The sequence below is a fragment of the Lithobates pipiens genome, unplaced genomic scaffold (genome assembly GCF_037356315.1).
Source record: "Lithobates pipiens isolate NorthernLeopardFrog02 unplaced genomic scaffold, aLitPip1_a1.2 Scaffold_13, whole genome shotgun sequence".
Taxonomy (NCBI): domain Eukaryota; kingdom Metazoa; phylum Chordata; class Amphibia; order Anura; family Ranidae; genus Lithobates; species Lithobates pipiens.
The window spans coordinates 547,885,134-547,904,356 of NW_027507718.1; the positions used below are offsets into that span (position 1 = coordinate 547,885,134).

Sequence of the window (19,223 nt, forward strand, 5' to 3'; positions counted from 1 at the left end):
CGGTGCTTGGTTTTCGGGGCCCCGTACGCGGCTAGGCTCCCAAAAAGTCCCACATATGTGGTATCCCCATACTCAGGAGAAGCAGCAGAATTTATTTTGGGGTGTCATTTCACATACGCCCATAGCATGTGTGAGCAATATATCATTTAGTGACAACTTTGTGTAAAAAAAAAAAAAAAAATTTTTTTTTGTCATTATTCAATCGCTTGAGGCAAAAAAATAAAATATTCAATGGGCTCAACATGCCACTTATCAATTTCCTTAGGGTGTCTACTTTCCAAAATGGGGTCATTTGGGGGGGTTTTGTACTGCCCTGCCATTTTAGCACCTCAAGAAATGAGATAGGCAGTCGTAAACTAAAAGCTGCGTAAATTCCAGAAAACGTACCTTAGTTTGTAGATGTGACAACTTTTGCGCAAACCAATAAATATACAATTATTGACTTTTTTTTTACCAAAGACATGTGGCTGAATACATTTTGGCCTAAATGTATGACTAAAATTGAGTTTATTGGATTTTTCTAATAACAAAAAGTAGAAAATATCATTTTTTTTCAAAATTTGCGGTCTTTTTACGTTTATATCGCAAAAAATAAAAATCGCAGAGGCAATCAAATACCATCAAAAGAAAGCTCTATTTGTGGGAAGAAAAGGACGCAAATTTTGTTTGGGTACAACATTGCATGACCGCGCAATTACCAGTTAAAGCAGCGCAGTGCCAAAGTGTAAAAAGACCTCTGGTCATTTACCAGCAAAATGGTCCGGTCTGAAAGTGGTTAACTCATTTTCCTACTCAGCCAATGACTGTGGATCGAGCACCTGGGAGCTCTGCTATCTATGTGATATATGGGTAGTAGCACTGACTTTTTTTGTTTACTAGTGTTCAGTGCTAAAAAATAAAAAAAATAAAAAAAAAGCACTGTCGCTGTATAAATGACACTGGCAGGGAAGGGGCGATCAAAGGGTTAAATGTGTTCCCGTTTGCAGAACAGAAATTTTCGCTCGATTTTATTATCGTGTATTTCTACCATAACTCTAGGGAGGTGCACTGACTAAAGGAAAACGGAGATCCATGTTTCTGCTTAGCAAAAACATGAGATCTCTATTTTCTTTTCTGACAGAACAGCGGTCTGCCTTGTTTACATAGACCAGTGATGGCGAACCTTGGCACCCCAGATGTTTTGGAACTACATTTCCCATGATGCTCATCTACACTGCAGAGTGCATGAGCATCATGGAAAATATAGTTCCAAAACATCTGGGGTGCCAAGGTTCCCTATCACTGACATAGGCAGACCACTGTTCTGCCTCTCCACAAATGATCATTGTGTTCCCAGCAGCTGTCACACCAGCTGAGTGGCTCGGTTGCACACACCCCAGAGCCTATGGAAGAGATCACGTACAGGTATGTGATGTTGTGCTAAGGGGCTGGCCTGCTATAGTAAATGTATGTGGGGCAGTCATTAAGCAGAGAATCAGGCAAAATGGGGATTAAACCCATGGTCTTTGGTTCGTGAGATCAATACCTTACCACTTGGCCACTGTGCCCTCTACAGGTGAGATGGTTGTATGTCACAAGTTGTATTTGCACATCTGACAATACAATGTGAAAATTCCATCTATTGGTTGATTCCATGTGTGAGATTTAGCAATATTCTGTTACTGGAAGAGATAAGAACTGTAGGGGGCTTATAGACACACAATTATCACACAGAGGATGGATACTACACTGTGATAAAACATCCTTACAATTGAAGGAAATACATGTTGTCTTCACCATAAGTGTCGTGTATGTAGTTTACTAATTTATCACAAACATTTTCTCTACTCTTGAGATTATAGAACAAGGCACAGATAGGGATTGAATAGGTTCATGAGACCAATACCTTACCACTTGGCCACTGTGCCATTTTGAATAGATCTATGGTGTTAAAGCGGTCCTCCACCCTGAAGTGGAAGTTCCGCTCATCTGATCCCTCCCCCACTCCGGTGCCACAATCGGCACCTTTCAGGGGGGAGGGGGGGTGCAGTTACCTGGATAATCCAGGTATCTGCACCCACTTCCGGGACAGACCGCAGCAGATGCCCCCCCCCCCCCGGTTGTGTTCTGGGAAACACACAGTTCCCAGGACACAGCGGGGACCAGCAGAGACGCGCAGCACGACTCGCGCATGTGCAGTAGGGAACCCGGGCAGTGAAGCCGCAACGCTTCACTTCCCGATTCCCTGACAGAGGATGGCGGAGGGGGCAGCAGAGAGACGAGCGATCGCTCGTCATCTGCCGCCGACATCGCTGGACCCTGGGACAGGTAAGTGTCAATTTATTAAAAGTCAGCAGCTGCAATATTTGTAGCTGTTGGCTTTTAATATTTTTTTTAAAGGTGCAGAACCACTTTAAGGAATTTGTAAGGAATTTGTTAATAAAAACAAGAAATGCAGTAAGATAAATTACCTGCAGCCAACAAAAGCAACAATGGACCCCCCAGCAAGAACAGACCCCCCCCTTAGAAACAATAGACCCTGTCATCAATAGATCCAGCAGCAACAATAGATCACCCCATCAACAATGGACCCCCCAACAACAATAGACCCCTGTCAACCACGATAGATCTCCCAGCAATCAATATCAATAGACCCCCTAGCAGCCAGCAACAAAGGACCGACATTTTTGGTCTTTTTTTTATTTGTTTAGCAAAAAATAAAAACTGCAGAGGTTATCAAATACCACCAAAAAAAAATAAAGCTCTATTTGTGGGAACAAAATGATAAAAATGTTGTTTGGGTACAGTGTAGCACGACCGCGCAATGGTCATTTAAAAAGTGACAGTGCTGAAAATTGGCCTTGGCAGGAAGGGGGTGCAAAGTGCCCAGTATTGAAGTGGTTAAATTATGTCTGAGATGTCATGCTACTTGTTTATATAAGATTTATGTCTCATGCGATGAACTCTGTCTTTCCTCCCTCCCTCCTTTAAGTTGTGCAATTTTCTTTGTCCTTATCCTGTATAAATGTACAGCTCATACTACCATTAAACTGAGACTTCTTTGAAACGACTCTCTTGTCTTGATTTGAATGTTTTCCTGGGCTCCGACAGATTCTCACTGGTGGTCCAGACGTCTAAGCAGAATTGACCCTTACACTGCAAAATTTCAGATCCCTAGCAGATCATGGTGAGCATAAGAACTTAAAGCGGGAGTCCGCCGTTTTTTTTTTAAAAGCCAGCAGCTACAAATACTGCAGCTGCTGACTTTTAAAATAATGACACTTACCCGCCCAGCGCGCCCGCGATGTCGGCACCCGAAGCCGATCTCTCGATCGTCTCTCGGGTGCTGCCACCGCCATCTTGGGTATGGGAATCAGGAAGTGGAGCCTTTCGGCTTCATTTCCTGGTTCCCTACTGCGCATGCGCGAGTCGCGCTGAGCAATAAGGATGGTCCCCGCTGTCTCTGGGATACGTGTGTTTCCCAGCAGGCAGCGGGGGGACTTTCGGAAAGGGGTGTAGATTCTGCAGAATCTACGCCGGAAGTGGGTGCAGATACCTGTACTGTACAGGTACCTGCACCCCCCTCCCCCCTGAAAGGTGCCAATTGTGGCGCCGGAGGGGGGGAGGGTTCCAATGAGCGGAAGGTCCACTTTAGGGTGGACCTCCGCTTTAATGGCCTTCCCTCATATATTCATAGTTTCAGAGATGTTGTAATGGGAATTCTTCCATAGCTAAGCTGGCCGTTCCCTTCGATATTTCAGAGGGAAAAGACGGCACATCCTGCCCAATGGGCACTTTGGGATAATGTGGACCTAGAGTTCTACGCTATATAATAAAGTCCAAGGTTCAATGGTTAACTATAGCACATATACACCAGGGGACATTATAATACGTAGCAGAAGGTATCACGGCTGTTCTGACGTTAGGGAGACATTTCTGCTGTCACCAGTCGTCTGATAACAATGATCTAACTGCCTTATTGTTATGCAAATTACATGTATAAGACAACGCTATGTATAGAAACAATGACATAACAATCCAGGCAGCATCCATTCAGCCTCAGCATGACAACTCTATCAGTTCCCCAAATGTTGTAGAATATGTCTGAGGACATGTCTGGACATGTATGAGCTACACAAATATTATAGAATGCAAGGGAAAAGTAAAACTGAAAACATCAGGAGTAAGGATGAGCCAAACACCCCTCCCGGTTCGGTTCGCACCAGAACCTTCGAACGGACTGGAAATTTGTACGAACTTTAGAACCCTATTAAAGTCTATGGGACTTGAACGTTTGAAATGAAAAGTGCTAATTGCAAAGGCTAATATGCAAGCTATGCAGCAGACAACAACAGCAATAAGGGGGAACTTCAGGTGTATACTGTGCTGGAGGCACACAACACCCACTTTAACTCCTGTAGATGCCTGTATTAGAGAACACCAGCAATAAAGGGTATCTTCAGGTGTATACTGTGCTGGAGGCACACAACACCCACTTTAACTCCTGTAGATGCCTGTATTAGAGAACACCAGCAATAAAGGGTATCTTCAGGTGTATACTGTGCTGGAGGCACACAACACCCACTAACTCCTGCAGATGGCTGTATTAGAGAACACCAGCAATAAAGGGTAGATACAGGTGTATACTGTGCTGGAGGCACGCAACACCCACTTTAACTCCTGCGGATGCCTGTATTAGAGAACACCAGCAATAAAGGGTAGATACAGGTGTATACTGCGCTGGAGGCACACAACACCCACTAACTCCTGCAGATGCCTGTATTAGAGAACAACAGCAATAAAGGGTAGATACAGATGTATACTGTGCTGGAGGCACACAACACCCACTAACTCCTGCAGATGGCTATATTAGAGAACAACAGCAATAAAGGGTAGATACAGATGTATACTGTGCTGGAGGCACACAACACCCACTAACTTTTGCAGATGCCTGTATTAGAGAACACCAGCAATAAAATGTAGATACAGGTGTATACTGCGCTGGAGGCACACAACACCCACTAACTCCTGCAGATGGCTGAGAAAAGAACACACTGTCCCTGCCTATCTAGCTCTTTCCCTGCACGCCAACACACTACACAAGGCTGCCATGCTGGCGGCCTTATATAGTGTGGGGTGTGTACTAAATCCCCTGAGCTATAATTGGCCACAGGCATCCTGCCTATGGCCAATTATGGCTCTCCTCGCTGCCGGCGCTGTGATTGGCCAAGCATGAGGGGTCACAGTGCATGCTTGGCCAATCATGAGCCAGCAATGCACTGCGATGGCGTAGTACATTGTGGGTCGTAAGTGCCACACGAATTTGGTGCAAACGGTTCAAGTTCTGAATTCGCTGAACAGACGAATGGCCGATGTTCGAGTCGAACATGCGCTCAAATCGAACACCAAGCTCATCTCTAACCAGGAGCAGCCGTTCCATCACGGCAGATTTCATGCGGGATGCATGTGCCGGGGCTGCCAGATTCATAGGTTTCTATTAGTTTTTTTCTTTTTCAAGCCACACGATTAGTTCCCAAGGTTTTTTATTGGCATGAAAAAGGTTAGACTCAGGGAGCAGAACCCAACCACTTGTGACAATAACAAATCAATATTTGCTATATTCTTATGGCTTCTCCTCAATCAGGACAGGAGGTGGATTGACTTGGCCGGGAGGAGAAGCTGAGGAAACCACAGCACCATGACCTGGGACTTGGGGGGGGGTGTGTTTGCCACCCCCTCCCCAAAAGTTTAGCATGAGCCACCACTGTGAAACACGGATAAAAAGAAATAGCAAAAACAGAAGCTTTCTATAAAACGGTACATTACAGGTTATTTTCATGATTAACAGCCACAAGTCTCTAAGATACACCCAGAGGTGTTCAGGAAGCAAAATCTTTGTTGTTCAGTGTGAACTTATTTCATTACAAATAGAGGAACATCATGCAAACCCACAGTTATGTGGTCTACTAACTTATCACAAATGTTTATGGTACATTGAGATTAAATATTTAGGCACAAATAGGGATTGAACCCACGATTGTTGGTTTATGAGAACAACACCTTACAAATAGGCCACCACACCCTCTATAGTACTTTACTTTTTATATCACCCTCTGAGTTTGGCATGAGAACCTTTTTTTTTTGTACTGTTGTAAAAGAACCTAAGTGCAGTACAGTGTACACCTAAACCACCTCACATTATATCACTCACATTCTCCACACCAATTTTTAACTGTTATGTCATCTGTGGTGTCATAATTCTTGTAGAAAGAAGTTGCGCTCACACAGAATATATTTACAACAAATGTTTATAACACTCAGTGGATTAGGTTGGATTCTCCACACCTCTCTCTCCAGATAAAATAAATGTTAGGCATACACCAGTTGCACCTATTATCCATGATTATTAATATCCTGCTGCTGGCCGCACTTACACTGCTGTATCCTAATTCTTGTAGTAAAGCCCTAGTCTGTGTTCTCTCCAGTACAGTTGGGACTAGTCTTAAGTCCCATACACAATAACAGATTTTCTGCTGATTTTTGTCTTCAGATCTACCAAAAGCATGTAGTGCGAGGGCCTGCCTGATTGCATACAAATTGAAACTGCTAAGGTTTGAGCTCATATTATATGGTAAATCTGATGGATGTATGGGGACTAACTCTGTATAATTGCCCAGTTGCTGACCAATTTTACACTGTTATGTCATCTGTGGAGTCATAGTTCTTGTAGAAAGAAGTTGAGCTCACACAGAATATATTTACAACCAATGTTTATAACACTCAGTGGATTAGGTTGGATTTAAAGACCAAGGCACAGATGGGGATTGAACCCATGATCTTTGGTTTACGAGACCAACGTCTTACCATTTGGCAACTGCGCCCTCTACAGGACATATCTTTGTATGTCACCTTGTGAGAATGCACACAAGTTATGTTTGGCATGAGAAACTTTTATTTGTTTTTTGTTTTTTATACTGCTCTAAAAGAACCTAAGTGCAGTACAGTATACACCTAAACCACTTCACATTATATCACTCCCATTCTCCACACCTCCCTCTCCAGATAAAATAAATGTTAGGCATACACCAGTTACACCTGTTATCCATGATTATTAACCACTTCCCACCCGGCCAATGCATATATACGGCCGGGTGGGAGCCGTCTACTCCTGATAGGACGTTCAGGAACGTCCTTCAGAAGTAGCGGGATCGCGCGCGCGCGTGCCCGCGCAGCGGCGCGATTCCGATGTGCTCGTGTCACCCGGACACGGCACATCTCGGATCGGCAGGAGGGCTCTGTGATTGGCCCTCCTGATCACATGACGGCCGTGTCCAATCACGGCCGTCATGTGATGTAAACAAACAGCCGGTTGCTAGGCAATCGGCTCTCCTCTCCTCACACGGAAGTCCTCGCTGAGGAGAGGAGAGCAGAACGCTGCAGCCGGCTGATGATCAGTGAGTATGGGCTGCTTTTTGCAGCTTTTTACTCACTGATCATCAGTGTAGTGTCAACACACAACACACCACACAGTACAAACACAGTCCCCACATATGTCCCCAAAACACACATGTCCCCAAAACATACATGTCCCCAAATAATAAAAACACATGTCCCTAATAATAAAAACATGTCCCCCACATATGTCCCACTAAAATCACATGTCCCAATGATTATCTGCACACATATGTACGTGATCACCTGCACACATATGTACATGATCATTTGCGTACATATGTCCGTGATCACACAAACCAATTATTATACACTTAACGGAACTTTTTTTACCAAAAACATGTAGCAGAATACATTTTGGCTTAAATTTATGACAAAATTAGATTTTATTGGATTTCTTTTCAAATAGAAAAAAGAAAATATTGTTTTTTTTCCAAATTTCCGCTTTTTTTGCGCTTATATCGCAAAAAAAAAAAAAACGGAGTCGTGAATAAATAACACCAAAATAAAGCTCTATTTGTGCGAACAAAATGATAACAATTTCATTTGGGTACAGTGTAGCAGGACCGCGCAATTGTCACTGAAAGCGCTAGAGCGATGAAAGCTGAAAATTGGGCTGGGAAGGAAGGGGGTGAAAGTGCCCTGTATTGTAGTGGTTAATATCCCGCTGCTGGCCGCACTTACACTGCTGTAACATAATTCTTGTAGTAAAGCCCCAGTCTGTGTTCTTCTCTCCAGCACATTTGGGACTAGTCTTAAGTCCCTTACACAATATAAGATTTTCTGCTGATTTTTGTCTTCAGATTTACCAAAACCATGTTGTGCAAGGGCCTGCCTGATTGCATACAAATTGAAACTCCTAAGGTTTGAGCTCATATTATATGGTTTTGGTAAATCTGAGGACAAAAATTAACAGAAAATCGGATAGTGTGTTTGGGGCTTACCTCTGTATAATTGTCCTGTTGCTGACCAATTTTACACTGTTATGTCATCTGTGGTGTCATAATTCTTGCAGAAAGAAGCTGAGCTCACATAGAATATATTTACAACACTCAGGGGATTAGGTTGGATTTAAAGGTCAAGGCACAGATGTGGATAGAACCCACTATCTTTAATTTACAAGACCAACGCCTTACCACTCGGCCACTGCACACTCTACAGGGCATACTTTTGTATGTCACCCTGTCAGAATGCACACATTTGTTTTTGTTTTTTATACTTCTGTAAACTAACCTAAGTGCAGAACAAAGTACACCTAAACCACCTCACATTATATCACTCACATTCTCCACACCTCCCTCTCCAGATAAAATAAATCTTAGGCATATACCAGTTGCACCTATTATCCATGATTATTAATATTCTGCTGATGGCAGCACCTACATTGCTGTAACCTAATTCTTGTAGTAAAGCCATAGTCTGTGTTCTTCTCTCCAGTAAATGTGGGACTTGTCTTAAGTCCCTTACACAATATCAGATGTTCTGCTGATTTTTGTCTTCAGATTTACCAAAAGCATGTAGTGCGAGGGCCTGCCTGATTGCATAAAAATTGAAACTTCTAAGGTTTCAGCTCATATTATATGGTTTTGGTAAATCTGAGGACAAAAAATCAACAGAAAATTTGATAGTGTGTATGGGGATTAACTCTGTATAATTGCCCTGTTGCTGACCAATTTTACACTGTTATGTCATCTGTGGTGTCATAATTCTTGTAGAAAGAAGTTGAGCTCACACATAATATATTTACAACCAATGTTTATGTAGCGGCGACACTTTGGACAAGGTGTCTGCCATGTACAAATTTATTTTTTCCTCAGAACAGTAAAGGGGTTCTGAGGGCTGATTATGTAGGTTTAACTTTGGCATCAGTTTGGCCAGGCTGTGTTAGAGTTCTGCCTGGTATGTGTATGTGCATGCGTATGTGTACAGTGAGGATTTGTTGCTGAAAGGGTCCTATTTTCTATTTTATTTAGTGTTGACAGGGCATTTTTTGAATTTTGAGATGCTCATGAAAATCCTAAGTGCAAGGTCAGTGTGCACCAAAACCACATCACATTATATCACTCACATTACCTGCACCCCCTCTCCACCTTGATAAAATAAAAGTTGGGCTTACATAGGTTAGGCCTTATCCCTCATTAAAATTGTCCAGCTGATGTTCAAGCACTTCTGTATCTTAATTCTAGTGGTGATGCCCCCAGCATGTGCTCTATCTCTAGTAAATTTTGGCCCAGTCTTGCTCATTGAAATGCTCCTGCTGCTGGCCAGTTGTATACTTCTCTGCCATCTTCAATCTCTTAAATCTTGTAGTATGATGCCAAGCTCATGGGTATATGCAGTGTTTTAAAAGTGGATCTTCGTCTGAGGTGTTCCAACGTTTGTACTGTAAGTCTCCACTTCTAGCACAGAGATTGCTCCTGGTTTCATACTTATAATCCATCCATGAGCTTTAGTTGGTAACTTTGTCTAGGCTGTGATCATGTCATGTCTGCTGCAGGCAGGAGGAAACTTTTCCCTTCTCCTCTTGCCCAGTGATTAGACTGTACATTCTCACGAAAAACTTGGTGAGAAGCTGCAGGAGGGGGCAGACTGAATTCTACTTTTGTTATCATAACAATAAAATGCACAAGCAACAGTTTTTGCATGATTGTGTTATCTCTGAGCCAACATCAATCCAGGAAGTGGATGGTGAAGCCGGATGAAGACAATAACCTTCTCTTACCCTGGTGAATGGTACATGTTTTCTTCCTTACAACCAAATGAGATACATGCCTTCATAAACGAGGTTAATATGGTTTACTAGCTTACTGCCAATTATTATCACACTGAATACATTAATTTGAGAGAGTATTAGGCACAGATAGGGATTGAACCCGTGATCTTTGGTTTAGGAGACCAACGCCTTACCACTTGGCCACTGCGCCATCTGTTGGAGAAAGATGGCTTCTTGTTAAATTCGAAAAATGCACTCAAGCTTTATTTAGTATTAGTACTTTGCACATATGACAATACAATGCAAATCTTCAATCTATTGTTAGATTATATCCAACACAGTTATTATCATTCTTTGACTTGAAGGGATAAAAAATGTAGGGTGGCAGGGGTTATGCTTTGTTTGGTGTTTTGCAGTTAAATAAAGCACAAGTTCAGTTATGTAGAATATGGTTTCACTTATTCAATATAGAAGTTTTATAAAATGTCTCTGATAAATAATCTACCAAGGTGAGGGTTTGTTGCTGATGGTGTCCTATTTTTTGTTTTATTTAGTGTTGACAGGACATTTTTTGAATTTTGAGATGCTCAAAAAAATCCTAAGTGCAATGTCAGTGTGCACCAAAACCACATCACATTATATCACTCACATTACCTGCACCCCCTCTCCACCTTGATAAAATAAAAGTTGGGCTTACACTGGTTAGGCCTTATCCCTCAATAAAATTGTCCGGCTGATGTTCAAGCACTTCTGTATCTTAATTCTTGTAGTGAAGCCCCCAGCATGGGCTCTTGTCTCTAGTAAATTTTGGCCCGGTCTTGCTCATTGAAATGTTCCTGCTGCTGGCCAGTTGTATACTTCTATGCCATCTTCAGTCTCTTAAATCTTGTAGTATGATGCCAAGCTCAAGAGTATATGCAGTGTTTCAAAAGTGGATCTTCGTCTGAGGTGTTCCAACGTTTGTAATGTAAGTCTCCACTTCTAGCACAGGGATTGCTCCTGGTTTCATACTTATAATCCATCCATGAGCTTTAGTTGGTAACTTTGTCTAGGCTGTGATCATGTCATGTCTGCTGCAGGCAGGAGGAAACTTTTCCCTTCTCCTCTTGCCCAGTGATTAGACTGTACATTCTCACGAAAAACTTGGTGAGAAGTTGCAGGAGGGACCAGACTGAATTCTACTTTTGTTATCATAACAAAGAAATGCACAAGCAAGAGTTTTTCCATGATTGTGTTATCTCTGAGCCAACATTAATCCAGGAAGTGGATGGTGAAGCCGGATGAGGACAATAACCATCTCTTATCCTGGTGAATGGTACATGTTTTCTTCCTTACACCCAGATGAGATACATGCCTTCATAAATGAGGTTAATATGGTTCACTAGCTTATTGCCAATTATTATCACACTCAATACATTAATTTGAGAGAGTATTAGGCACAGATGTGGATTGGACCCATGATCTTTGGTTTACGAGAGCAACGCCTTACCACTTGGCCACTGCGCCATCTGTTGAAGAAAGACGGCTTCTTGTTAAATTCGAAAAATGCACTCAAGCTTTATTTAGTATTAGTACTTTGTACATATGACAATACAATGCAAATCTTCAATCTATTGTTTGATTATATCCAACATAGTTATTATCATTCTTTGACTTGAAGGGATAAAAAATGTAGGGTGGCAGGGGTTATGCTTTGTTTGGTGTTTTGCAGTTAAATAAAGCACAAGTTCAGTTATGTAGAATATGGTTTCACTTATTCAATATAGAAGTTTTATAAAATGTCTCTGATAAATAATCTACCAAGGTGAGGGTTTGTTGCTGATGGTGTCCTATTTCTTGTTTTATTTAGTGTTGACAGGACATTTTTTGAATTTTGAGATGCTCAAAAAAATCCTAAGTGCAAGGTCAGTGTGCACCAAAACCACATCACATTATATCACATACATTACCTGCACCCCCTCTCCACCTTGATAAAATAAAAGTTGGGCTTACACTGGTTAGGCCTTATCCCTCATTAAAATTGTCCGGCTGATGTTCAAGCACTTCTGTATCTTAATTCTTGTAGTGAAGCCCCCAGCATGTGCTCTTGTCTCTAGTAAATTTTGGCCCGGTCTTGCTCATTGAAATGTTCCTGCTGCTGGCCAGTTGTATACTTCTATGCCATCTTCAGTCTCTTAAATCTTGTAGTATGATGCCAAGCTCAAGAGTATATGCAGTGTTTCAAAAGTGGATCTTCGTCTGAGGTGTTCCAACGTTTGTAATGTAAGTCTCCACTTCTAGCACAGGGATTGCTCCTGGTTTCATACTTATAATCCATCCATGAGCTTTAGTTGGTAACTTTGTCTAGGCTGTGATCATGTCATGTCTGCTGCAGGCAGGAGGAAACTTTTCCCTTCTCCTCTTGCCCAGTGATTAGACTGTACATTCTCACGAAAAACTTGGTGAGAAGTTGCAGGAGGGGGCAGACTGAATTCTACTTTTGTTATCATAACAAAGAAATGCACAAGCAAGAGTTTTTCCATGATTGTGTTATCTCTGAGCCAACATTAATCCAGGAAGTGGATGGTGAAGCCGGATGAGGACAATAACCATCTCTTATCCTGGTGAATGGTACATGTTTTCTTCCTTACACCCAGATGAGATACATGCCTTCATAAATGAGGTTAATATGGTTCACTAGCTTATTGCCAATTATTATCACACTCAATACATTAATTTGAGAGAGTATTAGGCACAGATGGGGATTGAACCCATGATCTTTGGTTTACGAGACCAACGCCTTACCACTTGGCCACTGCGCCCTCTGTTGGAGAAAGATGGCTTCTTGTTAAATTCGAAAAATGCACTCAAGCTTTATTTAGTATTAGTACTTTGTACATATGACAATGCAATGCAAATCTTCAATCTATTGTTTGATTATATTCAACATAGTTATTATCATTCTTTGACTTGAAGGGATAAAAAATGTAGGGTGGCAGGGGTTATGCTTTGTTTGTTGTTTTGCAGTTAAATAAAGCACAAGTTCAGTTATGTAGAATATGGTTTCACTTATTCAATATAGAAGTTTTATAAAATGTCTCTGATAAATAATCTACCAAGGTGAGGGTTTGTTGCTGATGGTGTCCTATTTTTTGTTTTATTTAGTGTTGACAGGACATTTTTTGAATTTTGAGATGCTCAAAAAAATCCTAAGTGCAAGGTCAGTGTGCACCAAAACCACATCACATTATATCACATACATTACCTGCACCCCCTCTCCACCTTGATAAAATAAAAGTTGGGCTTACACTGGTTAGGCCTTATCCCTCATTAAAATTGTCCGGCTGATGTTCAAGCACTTCTGTATCTTAATTCTTGTAGTGAAGCCCCCAGCATGTGCTCTTGTCTCTAGTAAATTTTGGCCCAGTCTTGCTCATTGAAATGCTCCTGCTGCTGGCCAGTTGTATACTTCTATGCCGTCTTCAGTCTCTTAAATCTTGTAGTATGATGCCAAGCTCAAGAGTATCTGCAGTGTTTCAAAAGTGGATCTTCGTCTGAGGTGTTCCAACGTTTGTACTGTAAGTCTCCACTTCTAGCACAGAGATTGCTCCTGGTTTCATACTTATAATCCATCCATGAGCTTTAGTTGGTAACGTTGTCTAGGCTGTGATCATGTCATGTCTGCTGCAGGCAGGAGGAAACTTTTCCCTTCTCCTCTTGCCCAGTGATTAGACTGTACATGCTCACGAAACACTTGGTGAGAAGTTGCAGGAGGGGGCAGACTGAATTCTACTTTTGTTATCATAACAAAGAAATGCACAAGCAAGAGTTTTTCCATGATTGTGTTATCTCTGAGCCAACATTAATCCAGGAAGTGGATGGTGAAGCCGGATGAGGACAATAACCTTCTCTTACCCTGGTGAATGGTACATGTTTTCTTCCTTACACCCAGATGAGATACATGCCTTCATAAATGAGGTTAATATGGTTCACCAGCTTATTGCCAATTATTATCACACTCAATACAATAATTTGAGAGAGTATTAGGCACAGATGTGGATTGAACCCATGATCTTTGGTTTACGAGACCAACGCCTTACCACTTGGCCACTGCACCCTCTGTTGGATAAAGACGGCTTCTTGTTAAATTGGAAAAATGCACTCAAGTTTTATTTAGTATTAGTACTTTGTACATATGACAATACAATGCAAATCTTCAATCTATTGTTTGATTATATCCAACATAGTTATTATCATTCATTGACTTGAAGGGATATAAAATGTAGGGTGGCAGGGGTTATGCTTTGTTTGGTGTTTTGCAGTTAAATAAAGCACAATTTCAGTTATGTAGAATATGGTTTCACTTATTCAATATAGAAGTTTTATAAAATGTCTCTGATAAATAATCTACCCAGGTGAGGGTTTGTTGCTGATGGTGTCCTATTTTTTGTTTTATTTAGTGTTGACAGGACATTTTTTGAATTTTGAGATGCTCAAAAAAATCCTAAGTGCAAGGTCAGTGTGCACCAAAACCACATCACATTATATCACATACATTACCTGCACCCCCTCTCCACCTTGATAAAATAAAAGTTGGGCTTACACTGGTTAGGCCTTATCCCTCATTAAAATTGTCCGGCTGATGTTCAAGCACTTCTGTATCTTAATTCTTGTAGTGAAGCCCCCAGCATGTGCTCTTGTCTCTAGTAAATTTTGGCCCGGTCTTGCTCATTGAAATGTTCCTGCTGCTGGCCAGTTGTATACTTCTATGCCATCTTCAGTCTCTTAAATCTTGTAGTATGATGCCAAGCTCAAGAGTATATGCAGTGTTTCAAAAGTGGATCTTCGTCTGAGGTGTTCCAACGTTTGTAATGTAAGTCTCCAATTCTAGCACAGGGATTGCTCCTGGTTTCATACTTATAATCCATCCATGAGCTTTAGTTGGTAACTTTGTCTAGGCTGTGATCATGTCATGTCTGCTGCAGGCAGGAGGAAACTTTTCCCTTCTCCTCTTGCCCAGTGATTAGACTGTACATTCTCACGAAAAACTTGGTGAGAAGTTGCAGGAGGGGGCAGACTGAATTCTACTTTTGTTATCATAACAAAGAAATGCACAAGCAAGAGTTTTTAACTTTGTCTAGGCTGTGATCATGTCATGTCTGCTGCAGGCAGGAGGAAATTTTTCCCTTCTCCTCTTGCCCAGTGATTAGACTGTACATTCTCACGAAAAACTTGGTGAGAAGTTGCAGGAGGGGGCAGACTGAATTCTACTTTTGTTATCATAACAAAGAAATGCACAAGCAAGAGTTTTTAACTTTGTCTAGGCTGTGATCATGTCATGTCTGCTGCAGGCAGGAGGAAACTTTTCCCTTCTCCTCTTGCCCAGTGATTAGACTGTACATTCTCACGAAAAACTTGGTGAGAAGTTGCAGGAGGGGGCAGACTGAATTCTACTTTTGTTATCATAACAAAGAAATGCACAAGCAACAGTTTTTCCATGATTGTGTTATCTCTGAGCCAACATTAATCCAGGAAGTGGATGGTGAACCCGGATGAGAACAATAACTTTCTCTTACCCTGGTGAATGGTACATGTTTTCTTCCTTACACCCAGATGAGATACATACCTTCATAAATGAGGTTAATATGGTTCACTAGCTTATTGCCAATTATTATCACACTCAATACATTAATTTGAGAGAGTATTAGGCACAGATGGGGTTTGAACCCATGATCTTTGGTTTACGAGACCAACGCCTTACCACTTGGCCACTGCGCCCTCTGTTGGATAAAGACGGCTTCTTGTTAAATTCGAAAAATGCACTCAAGCTTTATTTAGTATTAGTACTTTGTACATATGACAATACAATGCAAATCTTCAATCTATTGTTTGATTATATCCAACATAGTTATTATCATTCTTTGACTTGAAGGGATAAAAAATGTAGGGTGGCAGGGGTTATGCTTTGTTTGGTGTTTTGCAGTTAAATAAAGCACAAGTTCAGTTATGTAGAATATGGTTTCACTTATTCAATATAGAAGTTTTATAAAATGTCTCTGATAAATAATCTACCCAGGTGAGGGTTTGTTGCTGATGGTGTCCTATTTTTTGTTTTATTTAGTGTTGACAGGACATTTTTTGAATTTTGAGATGCTCAAAAAAATCCTAAGTGCAAGGTCAGTGTGCGCCAAAACCACATCACATTATATCACTCACATTACCTGCACCCCCTCTCCACCTTGATAAAATAAAAGTTGGGCTTACACTGGTTAGGCCTTATCCCTCATTAAAATTGTCCGGCTGATGTTCAAGCACTTCTGTATCTTAATTCTTGTAGTGAAGCCCCCATCATGTGCTCTTGTCTCTAGTAAATTTTGGCCCAGTCTTGCTCATTGAAATGCTCCTGCTGCTGGCCAGTTGTATACTTCTATGCCATCTTCAGTCTCTTAAATCTTGTAGTATGATGCCAAGCTCAAGAGTATATGCAGTGTTTCAAAAGTGGATCTTCGTCTGAGGTGTTCCAACGTTTGTACTGTAAGTCTCCACTTCTAGCACAGAGATTGCTCCTGGTTTCATACTTATAATCCATCCATGAGCTTTAGTTGGTAACGTTGTCTAGGCTGTGATCATGTCATGTCTGCTGCAGGCAGGAGGAAACTTTTCCCTTCTCCTCTTGCCCAGTGATTAGACTGTACATGCTCACGAAAAACTTGGTGAGAAGTTGCAGGAGGGGGCAGACTGAATTCTACTTTTGTTATCATAACAAAGAAATGCACAAGCAAGAGTTTTTCCATGATTGTGTTATCTCTGAGCCAACATTAATCCAGGAAGTGGATGGTGAAGCCGGATGAGGACAATAACCTTCTCTTACCCTGGTGAATGGTACATGTTTTCTTCCTTACACCCAGATGAGATACATGCCTTCATAAATGAGGTTAATGTGGTTCACTAGCTTATTGCCAGTTATTATCACGCTCAATACATTAATTTGAGAGTGTATTAGGCACAGATGGGGATTGAACCCATGATCTTTGGTTTACGAGACCAACGCCTTACCACTTGGCCACTGCGACCTCTGTTGGGGTGAGATGGCTTCTTGTTAAATTCGAAAAATGCACTCAAGCTTTATTTAGTATTAGTACTTTGTACATATGACAATACAATGCAAATCTTCAATCTATTGTTTGATTATATCCAACATAGTTATTATCATTCTTTGACTTGAAGGGATAAAAAATGTAGGGTGGCAGGGGTTATGCTTTGTTTGGTGTTTTGCAGTTAAATAAAGCACAAGTTCAGTTATGTAGAATATGGTTTCACTTATTCAATATAGAAGTTTTATAAAATGTCTCTGATAAATAATCTACCCAGGTGAGGGTTTGTTGCTGATGGTGTCCTATTTTTGGTTTTATTTAGTGTTGACAGGACATTTTTTGAATTTTGAGATGCTCAAAAAAATCCTAAGTGCAAGGTCAGTGTGCACCAAAACCACATCACATTATATCACTCACATTACCTGCACCCCCTCTCCACCTTGATAAAATAAAAGTTGGACTTACACTGGTTAGGCCTTATCCCTCATTAAAATTGTTCGGCTGATGTTCAAGCACTTCTGTATCTTAATTCTTGTAGTGAAGCCCCCAGCATGTGCTCTTGTCTCTAGTAAATTTTGGCCCAGTCTTGCTCATTGAAATGCTCCTGCTACTGGCCAGTTGTATACTTCTATGCCGCCTTCAGTCTCTTAAATCTTGTAGTATGATGCCAAGCTCAAGAGTATATGCAGTGTTTCAAAAGTGGATCTTCGTCTGAGGTGTTCCAACGTTTGGACTGTAAGTCTCCATTTCTAGCACAGGGATTGCTCCTGGTTTCATACTTATAATCCATCCATGAGCTTTAGTTGGTAACTCAGTCTAGGCTGTGATCATGTCATGTCTGCTGCAGGCAGGAGGAAACTTTTCCCTTCTCCTCTTGCCCAGTGATTAGACTGTACATTCTCATGAAAAACTTGGTGAGAAGTTGCAGGAGGGGGCAGACTGAATTCTACTTTTGTTATCATAACAAAGAAATGCACAAGCAACAGTTTTTTCATGATTGTGTTATCTCTGAGCCAACATTAATCCAGGAAGTGGATGGTGAACCCGGATGAGGACAATAACCTTCTCTTACCCTGGTGAATGGTACATGTTTTCTTCCTTACACCCATATGAGATACATGCCTTCATAAATGAGGTTAATATGGTTCACTAGCTTATTGCCAATTATTATCACGCTCAATACATTAATTTGAGAGTGTATTAGGCACAGATGGGGATTGAACCCATGATCTTTGGTTTACGAGACCAACGCCTTACCACTTGGCCACTGCGCCCTCTGTTGGAGTGAGACGGCTTCTTGTTAAATTCGAAAAATGCACTCAAGCTTTATTTAGTATTAGTACTTTGTACATATGACAATACAATGCAAATCTTCAATCTATTGTTTGATTATATCCAACATAGTTATTATCATTCTTTGACTTGAAGGGATAAAAAATGTAGGGTGGCAGAGGTTATGCTTTGTTTGGTGTTTTGCAGTTAAATAAAGCACAAGTTCAGTTATGTAGAATATGGTTTCACTTATTCAATATAGAAGTTTTATAAAATGTCTCTGATAAATAATCTACCCAGGTGAGGGTTTGTTGCTGATGGTGTCCTATTTTTTGTTTTATTTAGTGTTGACAGGACATTTTTTGAATTTTGAGATGCTCAAAAAAATCCTAAGTGCAAGGTCAGTGTGCACCAAAACCACATCACATTATATCACTCACATTACCTGCACCCCCTCTCCACCTTGATAAAATAAAAGTTGGACTTACACTGGTTAGGCCTTATCCCTCATTAAAATTGTCCGGCTGATGTTCAAGCACTTCTGTATCTTAATTCTTGTAGTGAAGCCCCCAGCATGTGCTCTTGTCTCTAGTAAATTTTGGCCCGGTCTTGCTCATTGAAATGTTCCTGCTTCTGGCCAGTTGTATACTTCTTAGCCATCTTCAGTCTCTTAAATCTTGTAGTATGATGCCAAGCTCAAGAGTATATGCAGTGTTTCAAAAGTGGATCTTCGT

General features: G+C 41.1%; 7 non-coding genes across 7 annotated transcripts; all 7 read right to left on the reverse strand.

Annotated features, from left to right (window-relative positions):
* Positions 1 to 6,788: 6,788 nt before the first annotated feature.
* TRNAT-CGU (transfer RNA threonine (anticodon CGU)) lies at positions 6,789 to 6,860 on the reverse strand. The gene has a single exon. It is a non-coding gene; the product is annotated as a tRNA-Thr (tRNA).
* A 3,423-nt stretch (positions 6,861 to 10,283) lies between these two features.
* On the reverse strand, positions 10,284 to 10,355 carry TRNAR-CCU (transfer RNA arginine (anticodon CCU)). The gene has a single exon. It is a non-coding gene; the product is annotated as a tRNA-Arg (tRNA).
* A 2,518-nt stretch (positions 10,356 to 12,873) lies between these two features.
* On the reverse strand, positions 12,874 to 12,945 carry TRNAT-CGU (transfer RNA threonine (anticodon CGU)). Its single transcript has one exon. It is a non-coding gene; the product is annotated as a tRNA-Thr (tRNA).
* A 1,223-nt stretch (positions 12,946 to 14,168) lies between these two features.
* TRNAT-CGU (transfer RNA threonine (anticodon CGU)) lies at positions 14,169 to 14,240 on the reverse strand. The gene has a single exon. It is a non-coding gene; the product is annotated as a tRNA-Thr (tRNA).
* A 1,589-nt stretch (positions 14,241 to 15,829) lies between these two features.
* On the reverse strand, positions 15,830 to 15,901 carry TRNAT-CGU (transfer RNA threonine (anticodon CGU)). Its single transcript has one exon. It is a non-coding gene; the product is annotated as a tRNA-Thr (tRNA).
* Positions 15,902 to 17,124: 1,223 nt separating this feature from the next.
* On the reverse strand, positions 17,125 to 17,197 carry TRNAT-CGU (transfer RNA threonine (anticodon CGU)). The gene has a single exon. It is a non-coding gene; the product is annotated as a tRNA-Thr (tRNA).
* A 1,222-nt stretch (positions 17,198 to 18,419) lies between these two features.
* On the reverse strand, positions 18,420 to 18,491 carry TRNAT-CGU (transfer RNA threonine (anticodon CGU)). The gene has a single exon. It is a non-coding gene; the product is annotated as a tRNA-Thr (tRNA).
* Positions 18,492 to 19,223: the final 732 nt, after the last annotated feature.